Source organism: Zingiber officinale, chromosome 7B (genome assembly GCF_018446385.1).
Source record: "Zingiber officinale cultivar Zhangliang chromosome 7B, Zo_v1.1, whole genome shotgun sequence".
Classification (NCBI taxonomy): domain Eukaryota; kingdom Viridiplantae; phylum Streptophyta; class Magnoliopsida; order Zingiberales; family Zingiberaceae; genus Zingiber; species Zingiber officinale.
The window spans coordinates 71,153,072-71,168,286 of NC_055999.1; positions in this window are offsets into that span (position 1 = coordinate 71,153,072).

Consider the following 15,215-nt stretch of genomic DNA (forward strand, 5'->3'; position numbering starts at 1 on the left):
GTACTTGAGTTGTGCAGGACTACAGGTGACACATGTGACTCAGGTTGATGGCTTCGGGTCCGGTGAAGGATGGAGCATCCGAGGGACCGTGGACAAGGCAGCAAGGATAAGGGCCGAGGGAAGCAACTTCGAGGCATACGCGAAGGATGGCATTGGGATGAGCCGCGGGCTTGGATGCATCCGAGGGGCGAGAGCCAAAGGAAGTAGGCTTGAAGGCAAGAGGTCAAGGCTGCAAAGAAGAGTCAAGTGAGTCGTGAGGGTTCGAGTGCGAGAGAAATGTACTCGGGATGGGAAACCCTAAGTTTAGGGTTGTACCAGTCTACTGGTACTGGAACCAGTCGACTGGTGGTGAGCACAGAAGCTCTCTGTGCCTAAAACGGCTGGGACCAGTCGACTGATAGATAGCCGTTGAGAGAGATGTTGGGTTGGCACCAGTCGACTGGTGCAAGGACTAGTCGACTGGTAACGGGCAAATCAGCAAGGCTGATTTCCCCAAGCTCTATAAGAAGGAGCTTGGGATGGCCGGTCAACCTGACGAAATTAGACTTGGTTAAAGCCTAATTAGTAGTCACCAAAGTGCTCAAGGATCTCGTGTCCAAGTGTTCTTGGTTGAAGTTGTGGTGAGGTTTCTCCACCCACAAGGAGCGGTTTGAGCTAGCCGGAGTTTCCGGGGACTAATCCACCGACGGATTGAGGGATCGTCCACCTTACGGACAACCGTGGAGTAGGAGCATCATCTCCGAACCACGTTACATCGACGTGCATTGGTTTGCATTTCTATTCTTGTATTTAGTGTTTAGCTTTCTATTTGTGTTTGTTTGTATTCCGCTGCGCTAACATCATAGGAAGCAAGGATTTGGGGGCGCCGTCTATCCAACCCCCCTTCAAGCCGGCCACCGATCCTCCAACAATTAGTATCAGAGCAAGGACGCTCTCCGTTGGACTAACCGCCAAGGAAGCACAAGATGACCGGCTTGATTGAACCTCCAAAGTTTGAAGGAGGAAGCCTTGGGGACATCATCTATTGGATGATGAAGATGGAGATCTTCTTCGACACGGATTGGGACACCATGATGGTGGTAAATGAATCGTTCGAAGTCCCGAAGGATAAGAAAGGGAAGAAACTCCGACCACGACATTGGACGGAAGAGCAAACCACACGATCGAAGGCAAATGATAAGGTAATATCAATGTTAATAGATATGTTGCCTTCTAATGTGATGAGTTGTGTAGGCAAATATAAGAACGCCCACGATTTGTGGAGCAAGGTGAAGATGGTTCTACGGAAAGAACCTAAACTTACACAAGAAGAAGAAGAACCCAAGGATATGAGTTTAATTGCTCAAGTTGAGGAGGAGCAAACGGAAGTTGAGTCATGCTCAACATCCGAGTTGGAGAAGGAAGATGAGGCATCATCTACATCCTCAAGAATTGAAGAAAACTCCAAGGCAAGTGAAGAAGAAGAAGAGGTCTTGGAAGTGGTCAATCTAGCAAGCACCTCGACCGAAGCAAAGTCAAAGGACCACATCATTTGCTTCGGGTGCAATGAGAAGGGACACTACAAGAGTAGGTGTCCAATGGGTAAAAAGAAGGTAAATCCTAAACCCATTCAAGTAAATTTAAATACTAACATGGGTTGTAGGAATGAAGAAGCCCAAAGGAGGAGAATGTGCATTACATGCTTCACGTGTGGGGAGAAGGGCCACTACCACACAAAATGTCCCAAGAAGAGGGAAATCAAGAAGCTTGCGCATCTAAAGAAATGGGAGAAGAAGAAGAAGGGCTCAAATCAAGGGGGAGCTTCAAGGGTAAGGGAGGTATGCCCTAATTTGAAATGCAATTCAAATTTTCATGTTCCCATGCATGCTAGGAGAAATGATTGTGATTATCATTGTATGCCCATGCAAAATTTTAGATTTAAATATCATGATAAGAATAGGGTAAATGTTGATCATAACCCTAGGAGACCTATGCATGATAGACCTAGGAAAGTTAAATTCTCATTACCTAAGGAGAAGAAGGTAATAGAGAACCAAGGCATTAATCCCAAGAAGGGGAGACACATGCCTAGGAAGGGTAGGTCTAGGAATGTCCAAGGTGGACAAATTAACTCTAGGGTTAGGAACCTAGAGAAGGAGAATCAAGCTTTAAGGGGAAAGCTTGATAAGTTAGAACAATTCCTTAAGAGATTCAATGTTGGATCTAAGGGATTAAGTATGGTGTTGGGTAGCCAAAAACCCAACAATGATAGATTGGGCTTGGGATACCAATCTAGTCCCTTCAAGGTCAAAAGGAGACCATGTGCTAAGGTGGCACATGATAAGGGCAAGGGAGAATCATCTAAATCCAATGAGAAGAAATATGCTAGGGTTGCATATGATTATGGCAAGGATGATGTGTCTAAGGTGCACCATTGTGGTTTAGCCATAGTGGAGAAAGCATCTAAGAAGATGACTAAGGTAAAGAGCTCTAGGGGGAGCTCCAAGAGTCAAATTGGGACCCATGGCCAATGGATCTCAGGTGGGTTCTACTTGGGGGTCTAGAGGAGCCATGGAGTGTGCCAAGTGGTTTAGAGACGGACTTGAGTCTCAAACTTAGGGAATTGGCACACATGGTTTGTGTTTCATGCAAGAAATATGACAATTGGGGTCATATTGCATGATAATTGGTTTTGGATGTATAGATGTCATACAAACCAATGCTAGGGATGCATTGTGGGTTGGTATGGGCAAATACATCAAAAGGAAGCCAAAACTAGGACTTTAGGTCAAGGTTCAATTGAACCATTTAGCTAGTTTTGGATTTTGTGTCAATCTTGGGATTGGTGATAGATACATTTTGTAATGTATTTTTCCCAAGTAGACAAGGGTAGAATAGACCTCTCCACAAAATTTGGGAATTTTTGGAGGTCTAGGGAATTACTGGTGTATTTTTGAAGTTGGCCTGAAAAGGTTGATTTTTGCAGAATTAAGGTACCAGTCGACTGGTTCAGATACCAGTCGACTGGTAACAATGTTTTTGAGCACAGAATGGTTCTGTAAGCTCATTTTGACGAGGGCAGTCGACTGGCACTTGGGGCAGTCGACTGATACCAGCCTGAAAGTGTTTTTCAGCGCTGTTCTTGACCATGTCAACTCGTTTAGATGTATGGGATCCAAGGAGGATTAATACATGAGTTTAGGGTCAGTTTGGATGATAAGTTTTCAACAATTGGGATATTGTTGGAGAACTTTTTGGATGTTAGGCAAAGGGGGAGAAGTAAGGTTTAGTTAGGAAAACCTGAAAGTACCTTTGTGTAGGGGGAGCCTTGGGATAGGTTCTTAAAAAGCCTTATGTGGAAAATCCTAGCTCAATGGGAGCTTAGGTGTAGGGGGAACCTTGGGATAGGTTCTTAAAAAACCCTGTGCATTGATTCGGTGGTTGCCAAGTGTGTAGCCTTGGCAATGTAAGTCCATTCGGCGTTGTAAGTCCAAGTGTGTAGCCTTGGCATCGTAAGTCCATTCGGCGGTTGCCAAGTGTGTAGCCTTGGCAATGTAAGTCCATTCGGCGGTTGCCAAGTGTGTAGCCTTGGCAATGTAAGTCCATTTGGCGGTGTAAGTCCAAGTGTGTAGCCTTGGCATCGTAAGTCCATTGTATTAGCATGTTGATTTGCTATTTGTTTTCCCTAACTTAAACGTATTGCCAAACACCAAAAAGGGGGAGATTGTTGGAGCAATCCCAATGGTTCGTGGGACCATGTGTTTTGGTGTTTGGGCAAAGGGTTTAAGTTATGTTTACCCTTATTATTTGATATGTGTACTTGAGTTGTGCATGACTACAGGTGACACATGTGACTCAGGTTGATGGCTTCGGGTCCGGTGAAGGATGGAGCATCCGAGGGACCGTGGACAAGGCAGCAAGGACAAGGGCCGAGGGAAGCGACTTCGAGGCATACGCGAAGGATGGCATTGGGACGAGCCGCGGGCTTGGATGCATCCGAGGGACGAGAGCCAAAGGAAGTAGGCTTGAAGGCAAGAGGTCAAGGCTGCAAAGAAGTGTTGGTTGCTACTCGGAAAACCTAGAGGTTCCACTGTACAAAAATTTTGTACAAAGGTCTGAACCTTTTCCTAGTTACCATGTGTTCTTTTAAATTAAATTTTGGATCGCCTGCGGAACTTAACACGTTTGATCCAAAACTTAATCTATTTGTTCTTTTAGGTTTAGACTTGGATCTCCTGCAGAACTTAACACGTTCGACCCAAATCACCTTAAGTTATTAATTCCATTAAATATTAATTTCCATAATTGGTTCCCAGTACTGACGTGGCGAGGCACATGGCCTTCTTGGATATGGGAGCAACCACCACCGACTAGACAAAACCTTTTATGGAAAGCTAATATTTAATTTCCTAAAATAACTTTAAGTTAACTGAAAAGAACAATCAAATCACAAGGAAAATAAAAATAAAAGAACACTATATCGAAAACAAATTCGAAATACTAGAATCGTATGCCTCTTGTATTTAGTATTATTTCCAAAAATAACTAGTATGATGCGGAAAGAAAAATACTAGTTATACCTTTTAGAAAAACCTCTTGATCTTCTACCGTATTCCTCTTCTAACCTCGGACGTTGTGTGGGCAACGATCTTCCGAGATGAGAACCACCAAGCACCTTCTTCTTCCTTGTAAGTTTCGGCCATCAAAACTTCTTCTAGGATGAAGAGGTTCGGCCACCACCACCATGCTCCAAGGGATGCTAGAAAAGAGACTTCTTTTCTCTCCTTCTCCTTCTTAGATCCGGCCACCAAAGCTATCTCCACCATGAGAGAGTTTCGGCCACACAAAGGAGAGGAGAGAAAAGAAAAGGGCCGGCCATACCCAAAGAAGAAGAGAGGGAGAAAAATAATAGAGACATACACAATGAAGCCTCCTCTACCCTCTCTTTTATAATCCTTGGTCTTGACAAATAAGGAAAATTTAATAAAAACTTCCTTAATTCTTTTGCCATTGAAAAGGAAAATTTATTTAATTAAAAATAATTTTCTTTTCATCATGTTAATGGCCGGCCACCTTAATACCTTTAATCAAGGAAATTTTAATTCACACAAGAATTAACTTCCTAATTTGCTTCCGGAAATTAATAAAAAATTCTCAAATAATTTTTCCCTTCACGGTGGTTAATATAAAGGAAATTTTATAAATTAAAATATTTCTTTTAAACATGTGGATAAAAAGAAAGTTATCTCTAAAAAATTAAAATCTCTTTTAATCTACAAATAAGGAAAGATATCAAATCTTTTCTTAATCTTTTGTAGAAACTTATAAAAGAGAATATTTAATTTTAAACTCTCTTTTAAATCATGAACATGATTAAAATTGAAAGTTTTCTTAAAATTTAAAATCCTCCTTTAATCAACAAATAAGGAAATATTTCAAATTTTAAACTCTCTTTTAAACATGTAGATGATTTACAAATAAGGAAAGTTTTTACAAAAAATTAAAACCATCCTTTTAAACTACAAATAAGGAAAGAGATTAATCTCTTCTCTTAATCTTTTGTAGAAAGTTATAAAAGGAAATTTTTAATTTTTAAACTCTCTTTTAAAATCATGATATCCACATAAGAAATAATTTTAATAAAAATCCTTTTTAATATTCTAGTGGCCGGCCACCTAAGCTTGGGACCCAAGCTTTAGCCGGCCACCTACATGACTCATCCACTTGGTCTTGGCCGGCCCTAGCTTGGGTTCCAAGCTAGCTTGGCCGGCCCCATTGGATGGGTAAGAAGGTGGGTATGCGGTGGATATAAATCTCTATATACTAGAGGCTACGATAGGGACCGAGAGGAGGAATTGGTTTTGGTCTCCCGATGAAATTAAGCATCCCGTGTTCGCCCCGAACACACAACTTAATTTCATCAATAATAATTCATTCCACTAAAGAACTATTATTGAACTACCGCACCAATCCCAAATTACATTTTGAGCTCCTTCTTATTTTGAGTGTGTTAGTCTCCCTGTGTTTAAGATAACAAATGTCCACTAATTAAGTAAGTTACTGACAACTCACTTAATTAATATCTAGCTCCAAGAGTAGTACCACTCAACTTCATCGTCATGTCGGACTAAGTCCACCTGCAGGGTTTAACATGACAATCCTTATGAGCTCCTCTTGGGGACATTCTCAACCTAGATCACTAGGACACAGTTTTCTTTTATAATCAACAACACACACTATAAGTGATATCATTTCCCAACTTATCGGGCTTATTGATTCATCGAACTAAATCTCACCCATTGATAAATTAAAGAAATAAATATCAAATATATGTGCTTGTTATTATATTAGGATTAAGAGCACACACTTCCATAATAACTGAGGTCTTTGTTTCTTTATAAAGTCAGTATAAAAGAAACGACCTCTAATGGTCCCACTCAATACACTCTAAGTGTACTAGTGTAATTATATAGTTAAGATAAACTAATACCTAATTACACTACGACCTTCCAATGGTTTGTTCCTTTCCATTATGGTCGTGAGCTACTGTTTATAATTTATACGGTACTGATAACATGATCCTCTGTGTGTGACACCACACACCATGTTATCTACAATATAAATTAATTGAACAACTTCATTTATCATAAATGTAGACATTTGACCAATGTGATTCTTATTTCTAGATAAATGTTTATACCAAAAGCTAGGCTTTTAGTATACACTCTAACAATCTCCCACTTATACTAAAAGACTAAGCTGTCATATCTGCTGCCATACATTTGATTCCCAACCCTTTAACATGTCCATCAAAAGATCTTGCCTTAAGGACCTTAGTGAAAAGATCTATAGGTCATCATCTGATGCATTCTAGGCAGCAACAACTTCTCCTCGTTTATACGATTTCTCGTATTGGGTGGTACTTGCGCTCTATTGTGTTTACTTGCCTTTATAGACTTATGGTTTCTTCGAGTTTGCTACTGCACCAATATTATTACAATAAATTATAATAATCTTTGGACAAACCAGAAATCATATCTAAGTCTATCTTGAGGTTATTGAGTCATTCAGCTTTTATGGCTACCTCAGAGGCTTGCCATATACTAAACTTCTATGGTGGAGTCCAGAAAAACACCTATGCTTATCACTCTTCCATAGTTATGACTTTACCTCCTAAAGTAAACACAAAACCCTGAGGTTGACTTATTATTATCCCTATCCGATTGGAAGTCAAAATCCATGCAACCCACAAGGACCAAATTAACTGCCTTGTAAGCTAACATATATTCTCTAGTGCCTCTAAGGTACTTCAATATATGCTTTACTGCAATCCACTGTCCTTGTCCATGGTTACTTTGATATCTGCTAACTATGCCCTTGACAAAACAGATTTCTGATCTCGTGCATAGCATACATTAGGCTTCCGACAGCCTAAGCATAAAGAACTGCCTTTATTTCCTTTATCTCCTTTGATGTCTACAGAGACATATCTTTAGATAAAGTTACTCCATCCTGAAAAGTTAAGAAACCTTTCTTGGAGTTTTGCATGCTTAAAACGAGCAAGGATTTTTCTGATATATGAAGCTTGGGATAAGTAAAATATTCTTTTCTTGCGATCATTTATTACTTTGATCTCAAGAATATATACATTCTCCCAAGTCCTTTATATCGAATTATTTGGACAACCATACCCTTACTTCTGACAACATTTTGATATTGTTTCCAACTACCAAAAATGTTATCTACGTATAGTACAAGAAATACCACCACGCTTCCATCACACCTTTTGTATACACAAGACTTATCCGGTTACTAAATCCAAAGACTTTGATAAACCGGATGTTCTAAGACCTTGAAGCTTTGCCTCAGTCCATAGACTGATTGAGCTTGCACACAAGATGCTCTTAGCCCTTTGCAATGAACCCTTCTGGTTGCTTTATATGGATGCTTTCTTCAAGACTTCCATTAAGGAATGCTATCTTGACATCCACTTGCCAAATAGATAAGAGAATCCGGATAGACTTAAGCATGGCTACCAGTGAAAAAGTTTCCTTTTTCATCAAGCCTTGCTTTGAAAGTTACTACCTTCCTGTCTATCCCTCTATCCCTATTATAGACCTTTTTACACCCAACGGCTTTTACACCATTTGGTGATTCTACAAGCTTCCAGATTTTATTAGAATACATATATTCTAATTCTGTTATTCATTACTCTTTTCCAAGATGCTGCATCTTTATCTTGGAGTGCTTTATTATATGACCGGAGATCAGGTTCATGTCCTCCAGGGATCGAGTCCAAAAACTCTCCCAAAACATGAACCTATTTAGGTTGCCTAACAACCCTCCCACTACAACAAGGCACTTTCTGTAATTGTGTATCATTTGTGATACGTGTTGCAGTTTCCTTGTGGTATCTCATCTTGTACAGTTGGTACTAGATTAGACATATCTTTTATTATTTCCTTAAGAACAAATTTTCTTATGGGCACATAGTTTATTACATAGTCCTTTTCTAAAAAACGGTCATTGATGCTAACAATGACCTTCTGATTTTTAAGACTATAAACCTACTTTCATTTCTCTAGGATAACCCACAAACAAGTGAATTCCTGTCCAACTTATCATTGTCTCTCTTCTGCATATGTGCTGGACTACTTGAATCCGAATATGCTTCGAAATAGGCTTACGCCTATTCAGCAATTCTATATGAGTAGAGAGTTCTGTCTTTGGAAGTTACTATATTCACTTCCGTTTCCAGAGTATATCCTTAAAATGATTTTGGTAATATTCTAAATAACTCATCAATCTACTTATTTCCATAAGAGTCCTATACTTTCCTTTTTCTACACCATTCTGTTGGGGTGTACCAGGTGCAGTTAGTTGGGATTGAATCCCTACTTTTGATAAGTGACTCCTAAATTCTCCCAAGAGGTACTTGCCACTACGAACTTACCATAGTGACTTTTACTTTAACATTTCTCCGCATCAGCCTTGTACTCTTTAAACTAATCAAAGTACTTAGTCTTGCGGTACATTAAGTAAATTTATTTGTATCTTGAATAGTTGTCTATAAAATAGACAAAATATTCAATACTACCTCTTGTCTAGATAGTCATAGGATCACACAAATCAGAATGAACCGATTTCAACATATCTTTGACTCCATACCCCTTGGACTTAAAAGCTTCTTGGTTATTTTCCTTCCAAGTAAGACTCGCAGGTTGGAAAGATTTCCACTACCAATGAACCCAAAAGTTCATCAACTACCAATAAATCCTACTCAAGTATAACCTAGCTTTAGATGTCAAAGATATAATTGGTTCATTTCCGAAGGTTGCTTTCTCTTAAAATTAGAAGATGTGTTACTAATTTCCATTTGTTGCATCGTGGGAGTTATTGGATTATAAATTGTCAACCATCATACCAGAATAGATAACTTCCCTATTTTTCTTGATAACAACTTTGTTATCAAAATAGACACAATATCTATAATAGTTTAGAAACTGAAATCAGGTTCTTTCTAAACTTGGTACGTAAAGACAATTACTTAAAATCCATATTTTATTCTTATCAAATGATAAACATCTCCCACTGCAACAACTACCACTTTTACAGTAGTGCCCATGTGGACGGTGATTTACCTTTCATTTAGTTGTCGGGTTTTCTAGAACCCTGCAATGAATTGCAGACATGATTAATGGCATCTTGTATCTACACTCCAGGTTCTGGTAGATAACACCACTAGACATGTTTCAACTAATGAATTAAATACACCTAAATTGTTCTTAGTTCTAAGAAGACAGTCTACCTTAATGTCCAAGTCCTATTTCCAATCATTACAATTGGGACTACTAAGTCTTTTTCTATAGTATGACTACTAGGGATTGACAAACATCCTAAGAATCACAAAAATATTTGGTCAAGATCAACTCCTTAAAATCTCCATGAATTTTGTGTATACAAAATCGAAGAGGAGATTTTATTCATTAATTTTATTATCTCGTCAACTTTACTTTATGACGAATAAAATTAATAGTTGATCTGTCTTTGATCAAATATTTGGTCAAAACTCTTTGAATTTAAAATAACATTGATTCCTCAAACAATATTATTTAAATTCACCAACACCTCAAACACCGTGAATTTTGCATGCCACGTTAGTGTGGACGTATACAAATTCATCATTTGTAAGAGGAGGGTTTTACCCATTGACTATCTTGTCAATATAACTTTTGACAAATAAAATTACCTCAAACATCATGAATCTTGTATGCCACGTTAGTGTGGACGTATACAAATTCAAACATTTGTAAGAGGGTTTTATTAATTTTATTATGTTGCCAATCTAGTTTTATGACAAATCAATAGTTGGTTTCCCTTTGGTCACACAAGTGATAGTAGTGACTCCATTTGGGAGGATACTATTAAATGTGTCTAAGTGTATACCATTACTTGACGCTAAGTCCATTAATAAGATTATGCCCCTTCCGTTGGGGAAGATCACATGCTCTTAATTAACTTCCTATAGTCATCCAAAAATGGAAGTCTATTCTGGTGATCCACAAACAAGCTCATCCGTTATGGAGGAAGGCACTTAGAGCCAACGCGCAAGCTTGTTTGCATCACTTATAAACCAGTAATGGAGACCATGGGATTTACTTAAAAATCCCTCTCCCACTTAGTTATTTATAAATGAGGAATTTTAACTATGCTAGCCTACTAAATATGTAAACCAACATGCACACACAGCACAATATAAAAGCAATAAATAGAAAATCTAATTTTCAACTATTATGGCTTTTATCTTTAGTTGTCCTCCGTGTGTTACCAACCCTAGCTGCTGCCATCTTTGGCCACCGCCACCGGGTCTAGTTGTCGCATCCATCTTGCTCGTTGTTCTGCTGCGCCTCTGGTCCTCAAAAGGTTCCACGCCTTGCAAGACTCGATCCGCGACATAAATAGAATTTTACATTTTTCGATCCTATATTCCTCGAAGGAATGTACATGTATCTAGATAAAAAAATAAAATCCTAATAAAACTAAATACAGCTCCTGCTGTATTTTATAATACAATAATACACACACAATAAAATGCCCTTGACATGTCCAAGGGTCCAATCACACACATAATAACTATAAGCCATAATAGTTGGATCCTGCATCCACAAAGTTAGCACATCCTACTATTAACCTGCCTAAATTATGTATGACATGTGCATAATTAAACTAATACCAAATACACAGAGGCAATACCCTAGCTCTGATACCAATTGTTGGTTGCTACTCGGAAAACCTAGAGGTTCCACTGTACAAAAATTTTGTACAAAGGTCTGAACCTTTTCCTAGCTACCATGTGTTCTTTTAAATTAAATTTTGGATCGCCTGCGGAACTTAACACGTTTGATCCAAAACTTAATCTATTTGTTCTTTTAGGTTTAGACTTGGATCTCCTGCGGAACTTAACACGTTCGACCCAAATCACCTTAAGTTATTAATTCCATTAAATATTAATTTCCATAATTGGTTCCCAGTACTGACGTGGCGAGGCACATGCCCTTCTTGGAAATGGGAGCAACCAACACCGGCTAGACAAAACCTTTTATGGAAAGCTAATATTTAATTTCCTAAAATAACTTTAGGTTAACCGAAAAAAACAATCAAATCACAAGGAAAAGAAAAACAAAAGAACACTATATCGAAAACAAATTCGAAATACTAGAATCGTATGCCTCTTGCATTTAGTATTATTTCCAAAAATAACTAGTATGATGCGGAAAGAAAAATACTAGTTATACCTTTTAGAAAAACCTCTTGATCTTCTACCGTATTCCTCTTCTAACCTCGAACGTTGTGTGGGCAACGATCTTCCGAGATGAGAACCACCAAGCACCTTCTTCTTCCTTGTAAGTTTCGGCCATCAAAACTTCTTCTAGGATGAAGAGGTTCGGCCACCACCACCATGCTCCAAGGGATGCTAGAAAAGAGGCTTCTTTTCTCTCCTTCTTCTCCTTCTTAGATCCGGCCACCAAAGCTATCTCCACCATGAGAGAGTTTCGGCCACACAAAGGAGAGGAGAGAAAAGAAAAGGGCCGGCCATACCCAAAGAAGAAGAGAGGGAGAAAAATAATAGAGACATACACAATGAAGCCTCCTCTACCCTCTCTTTTATAATCCTTGGTCTTGGCAAATAAGGAAAATTTAATAAAAACTTCCTTAATTCTTTTGCCATTGAAAAGAAAAATTTATTTAATTAAAAATAATTTTCTTTTCATCATGTTAATGGTCGGCCACCTTAATCCCTTTAATCAAGGAAATTTTAATTCACACAAGAATTAAAACTTCCTAATTTGCTTCCGGAAATTAATAAAAAATTCTCAAATAATTTTTCCCTTCACGGTGGTTAATAAAAAGGAAATTTTATAAATTAAAATATTTCTTTTAAACATGTGGATAAAAAGAAAGTTATCTCTAAAAAATTAAAATATCTTTTAATCTACAAATAAGGAAAGATATCAAATCTTTTCTTAATCTTTTGTAGAAACTTATAAAAGAGAATATTTAATTTTAAACTCTCTTTTAAATCATGAACATGATTAAAATTGAAAGTTTTCTTAAAATTTAAAATCCTCCTTTAATCAACAAATAAGGAAAGATTTCAAATTTTAAACTCTCTTTTAAACATGTAGATGATTTACAAATAAGGAAAGTTTTACCAAAATTAAAACCATCATTTTAAACTACAAATAAGGAAAGAGATTAATCTCTTCTCTTAATCTTTTGTAGAAAGTTATAAAAGGAAATTTTTAATTTTTTAAACTCTCTTTTAAAATCATGATATCCACATAAGAAATAATTTTAATAAAAATCCTTTTTAATATTCTAGTGGTCGGCCACCTAAGCTTGGGACCCAAGCTTTAGCCGGCCACCTACATGACTCATCCACTTGGTCTTGGCCGGCCCTAGCTTGGGTTCCAAGCTAGCTTGGCCGGCCCCATTGGATGGGTAAGAAGGTGGGTATGCGGTGGGTATAAATCTCTATATACTAGAGGCTACGATAGGGACCGAGAGGAGGAATTGGTTTTGGTCTCCCGATGAAATTAAGCATCCCGTGTTCGCCCCGAACACACAACTTAATTTCATCAATAATAATTCATTCCACTAAAGAACTATTATTGAACTACCGCACCAATCCCAAATTACATTTTGGGCTCCTTCTTATTATGAGTGTGTTAGTCTCCCTGTGTTTAAGATAACAAATGTCCACTAATTAAGTAAGTTACTGACAACTCACTTAATTAATATCTAGCTCCAAGAGTAGTACCACTCAACTTCATCGTCATGTCGGACTAAGTCCACCTGCAGGGTTTAACATGACAATCCTTATGAGCTCCTCTTGGGGACATTCTCAACCTAGATCACTAGGACATAGTTTTATTCTATAATCAACAACACACACTATAAGTGATATCATTTCCCAACTTATCGGGCTTATTGATTCATCGAACTAAATCTCACCCATTGATAAATTAAAGAAATAAATATCAAATATATGTGCTTGTTATTATATTAGGATTAAGAGCACACACTTCCATAATAACTGAGGTCTTTGTTTCTTTATAAAGTCAGTATAAAAGAAACGACCTCTAATGGTCCTACTCAATACACTCTAAGTGTACTAGTGTAATTATATAGTTAAGATAAACTAATACCTAATTACACTACGACCTTCCAATGGTTTGTTCTTTTCCATTATGGTCGTGAGCTACTGATAACATGATCCTCTGTGTGACACCACACACCATGTTATCTACAATATAAATTAATTGAACAACTTCATTTATCATAAATGTAGACATTTGACCAATGTGATTCTTATTTCTAGATAAATGTTTATACCAAAAGCTAGGCTTTTAGTATACACTCTAACAAGAAGAGTCAAGTGAGTCGTGAGGGTCCGAGTGCGAGAGAAATGTACTCGGGATAGGAAACCCTAAGTTTAAGGTTGTACCAGTCGACTGGTACTGGAACCAGTCGACTGGTGGTGAGCACAGAAGCTCTCTGTGCCTAAAACGGCTGGGACCAGTCGACTGATAGATAGCCGTTGAGAGAGACGTTGGGTTGGCACCAGTCAACTAGTGCAAGGACCAGTCGACTGGTAACGGGCAAATTAGCAAGGTTGATTTCCCCAAGCTCTATAAGAAGGAGCTTGGGATGGCCGGTCAACCTGACGAAATTAGACTTGGTTAAAGCCTAATTAGTAGTCACCAAAGTGCTCAAGGATCTCTTGTGTCCAAGTGTTCTTGGTTGAAGTTGTGGTGAGGTTTCTCCACCCACAAGGAGCGGTTTGAGCTAGCCGGAGTTTCCGGGGACTAATCCACCGACGGATTGAGGGATCGTCCACCTTACGGACAGCCGTGGAGTAGGAGCATCATCTCCGAACCACGTTACATCGACGTGCATTGGTTTGCATTTCTATTCTTGTATTTAGTGTTTAGCTTTCTATTTGTGTTTGTTTGTATTCCGCTGCGCTAACATCATAGGAAGCAAGGATTTGGGGGCGCCGTCTATCCAACCCCCCTTCAAGCCGGCCACCGATCCTCCAACACCAACCGGCTCTCCTCCTTAATTGCTGGGATGCTTCCCGATCGGATGGTGTTGCCCCCGACCGAAGAAATTCTATGATGGCTATCCTCCAATCGCTCGAAAACTCGAGGCCCTCCATCCGGTCGACGTGTACCACCAAAGATACTTGTTCAATTGGCTACTGGATGACGACCGACGTTATTGAACTTGCTAGTTTGGCTAACTCATCTGCCGCCTGGTTTTCCGCTCGGGTTATCTTCTGGATAATGACCTCTCTGAAGTTGGCCTTGAGCTTTTTGAAGGCTTCAGCGTAGAGCTTGAGCCGAGCGTTGTTAATCTCAAAAGTGTCGGAGAGCTGCTGAGCGGCCAACTGAGAATCTGAATGCAGCGTCACCCGGCCGGCCCCCACATGTCGGGCGGCCTGTAAGCCGGCTATAAGGACCTCATACTCCGCTTCATTGTTTGTAGCTCTGTAATTCAGTCGGACGGATAAATGCATCCTTTCTTCTTGGGGAGAGAGCAATAACACACTAATCCCGCTCCCAAGCCGAGTGGATGATCCATCCACAAATATTTCCCACATAGCTTCGGGCTCTGGCCTTTGCACTTCGGTGATAAAATCTGCCAAGGACTGCGCCTTTATCGCCGAGCGG